This window comes from Octopus bimaculoides, chromosome 5 (assembly GCF_001194135.2).
Source record: "Octopus bimaculoides isolate UCB-OBI-ISO-001 chromosome 5, ASM119413v2, whole genome shotgun sequence".
NCBI lineage: Eukaryota > Metazoa > Mollusca > Cephalopoda > Octopoda > Octopodidae > Octopus > Octopus bimaculoides.
In genome coordinates, this window is record NC_068985.1 from 7,345,155 (window position 1) to 7,349,292 (window position 4,138).

The following is a 4,138-nucleotide window of genomic DNA, read 5'->3' on the forward strand; positions in this document are numbered from 1 at the left end:
ATATATATACATATATATATGTATGTATGTATGTATAATGGAACTCGAACTACAATATCTTTATATATGTTCTTGCTACTTTCATTCCCTTATTTCCCTTTATGTTCCCTATCTCCTCCTTTCCTATAATAATTCCGTATTTAGAACTCAAATATTTACCTCTATTTAACCATCTCACATAGTCTCTGATAAAGGGATATCCATAATATCCCAGAAACAACTGTAAGACTATATCTATATCTCTTTCCTTATAAATTGTCCTGAAAACTCCTCACAGCCTTAGCTTTGTTATCTCATTTTGTCTAATATATATATGTGTGTGTGTGTGTGTGTTTGTGTCTTTGTGTGTGTGTGTGTGTGTGTGTGTGCGTGTGTGTGTGTGTGGTGTGTGTGTCTGTGTGTGTGTAGGAGTTAATGTAAGGTTAAGCAAGTTAGGTAAGTGAATATATAAAAAATATTAAGTACATTTAATACAAAAAATGTACTTATGATTATATATGCCTATCCTTACCTTTACTCCTTTACCTGATCAAATTTATACCTCTTGAGCACTGAGAAGTGTATTCTATTCAGAGACTATCTGCCTCTCATCTATAATATATATATATTATATATGAGTTGCACACAAATACGCGACTACACATATTTAGCAACGAGTAGATATAAAGATATATATGTACATCCGATAAGAGAAAAGACAAAGCAATAAAATTAGTTTTATTCGTGACATTAAATGCCGATTTACAGAACTATAACCACGAACTTGAACTAGAATATAAACTATTTATATCTCAACTCTTGATATTAAACAGTAATTTTCAGAAATTTTCTTATTTTCTATATATATTTTCAGAATTTAACACTGAAATCAGGGAACAGTTAATTGTATAAGCGAAACACAATCTGCAGTTAAATTTGGTTAGTACTTAATTTCACATTTCAGATATCCACTTCACACATTTCTGCTATGTTTTAACTATAAAACGGAATCGATTTGGCAAGGTGTAAAATCAATGATAAATTATTTTGATGCGATAATTATTTATCATCGTCATCGTCATTTTCATCGTCCTCATAATTATCATCATGATCGTCGTCATCATCACCATCATGACCGTCAACGTCATCATAATCGTCAATATTATTATTATTATTATTATTATTATTATTATTATTATTATTATTATTATTATTATTATTATTATTATTATTATCATTATTATGTGAAGAAACATTAAATAATAATAATAATAATAATAATGAATATATTCACAGACACGACAGAACTGGGACCTATATACACTGGAAGCTATGCCAACACTATGGAATAACAACAGAAAAAAGATGGTATAAACACACGCCAGAAAAGGTCACAGAAAACGAGAAAGCAACCATACTCTGGGATATGCCAATACACACAGATACAGAAATTAAGGCAAATAGACCAGATATAGTTGTCAAAGATAATGAAGCAAAAAAATGCTTTCTAATTGATGTATCAATACCAGCAGATGACAACGTCTCTCTAAAAGAAATGGAAAAACTTTCAAAATACAAAGACCTGGAAATAGAGGTAACTCGAATGTGGAATCTAAAAACAGAAACAATTCCTATTATAGTAGGTGCCTTAGGTATAATAAAAAAATATTCAGACAAATACATAACAAAAACACCAGGACTTACAAATATATATAACATACAGAAAATTGCACTACTGGGCACAGCACACATCCTACGCAAAACACTTTCAATACAGTAACCATAAGAGCACCACAGCAAACCACAGCACATACCCAAGGCGCACAGAGCTGCGCTCGGTAGTGAAGTGAAAGCACGTTATAAAAATAAAACTACTGAACAATAATAATAATAATAATAATAATAATAATAATAATAATAATAATAATAATAATAATAATAATAATTTATACCTATCATGGCTACCCGTCCGATAAGGGTACACCAGGCACATGCATCACAAAAATATGTGCACGACATTGTGGCGTCGCGTCAAGATAAACAGCGCATGGACTTATAGGTCGGGCCCAGCTAGACTTCACGTCGAGGAGCTCATCCCGCTCAAAATGTCCCTGCATAAGGGTTGTTCAAGAATGCTGAACGAAGCACTTATGCTTCTAGAAGGAAATTATTCAACCCCCAATGAATTTCTCTCAACGCATTGCTATGATACTCTCTCACCACCACTCGCGATCAGCGATGCGCATATTGTCAGCAACCAAGGGACATGTTCAACTGCTTAAGGTCAAACGACTGTTAAGTAAATTTGTTTTTGAGTCGCATATTGGGCAGATTATTTGTTGTGGCCCATCTTTTACATCAAGGCAAAGCAAGTACATGGTAACACTTCCAATCAGTTAAGATCACAAGCCATGAGAGCCTCTGCCCGGTATTGCTTCAGGGAGTTATAATAATAATGATAATAGTAATAATTATTATTATTATTATGTTTTTTTTTCTTTCTTCAAATTTTCTTCCATTTTTCGCCGAGTGTTTTCCGTACAGCTAGGGCAGAGAAGCTCATTGTATGCATTCCCAGTTTACACACGCAAATTCAAAGGTAAAATACGTATTTAAAAAAAAATTAATTAATAAATAAATTCATGAATGGATGTTGTTTTCACAGCGATAATGCTCTTCTCAGTACATGAGTCGTTCCTGTAGGGATAGTAAGCCTGGTATCATTTTTAAATAGGTTTCAGTACCTTTTTTTATCATTGCTAGAACTCCTACAATCACTGGTACGGTAGTCGTCTTTATTATTATTATTATTATTATTATTATTATTATTATTATTATTATATTTACTGCTGAACACGACAGACATATTTTCAAACACCCGAAGTAAGTTTTGTTTAAAACTATTGTTTGCACCCGTTTGTTGCCGGTTTTTTTGTTTGTATTTTTTTTTTTTTTTTTTTTTTTTTTTTTTTTTTTTGGTTTTTGAGGTGGTGTTAGCAAAAGCAACGCAATTCAGAACAATGGATTTTAGAGGAGAAAATAACACTGCGACTGAAGGCGGTGACGGTGGTGTGGAGAGTGGCAACGGTGGAAGTTGTTACCACAACACCACCACCATCACCACCAACAGCAACAGCAGCAGTAACAATAGCAACAACACAAGAGCAACGTCGACGACATCAACAACTAAAACAATAACAAAAACAAGATGTTAGCTGATGTAGCAAACACAATGGAAGAAATGTTTACAATCCCTCTCGATAATATCATTGGAGAACTTTCAAAAGCAAAAGACATCATCATTCGGAAGCAATACCTAAACCGATTTGGGTATGTAACCATTTAAGGAAAGGAGCACTCTGTCCGTTACAACGACGAGGGTCCCAGCTGATCCGATCAACGGAACAGCTTGCTCGTGAAATTAACGTGCAAGTGGCTGAGCATTCCACAGACACGTGTACCCTTAACGTAGTTCTCAAGGAGATTCAGCGTGACACAGTGTGACAAGACTGGCCCTTTGAAATACAGGTACTTCTCACTTTTGGCAGCTGAGTGGACTGGAACAACGTGAAATAAAGTGTCTTGCTCAAGGATACAACGCGCCACCGGGAATTGAACTCACGACCTTACAATCGTGAGCCGAATGCCCTAACCACTAAGCCACGCGCCTTCACATCTAATGAATATTGAATCATTAAAAAAACACACTAAAATAAGGATTTCCATATCCAATAAATAATATAAAAAAGACCTTATAAAAAATTATTTATGAATTACAAACACTAGGAAAATATATGAAAGGATATATAAATGTATAAAAATATCAAATATAGATATAAAAAAGATTTTTAACATAATGTGTAATTATAAACATAAAATATAATATTGCATTATACAGTGAACTTTAGGAAAAGAAATTATAAACTCTTTATAAGCTAAATAAGTTACACAAATGTATGATAGGGTATATAGATATATAAAAATTTTATAATATAAAATATAGAAAATATTTTAAAATTTTATAAAATCTGATAATGTATTTCTTTACAAAATGATATAAAAGGTATTTCCTTACAGAATGATGTAAATGGTATAACAGAGATAAAAATAAGGATAAATCACAATAAAATAAATCAAATAAGGATTATTTTATAAATTT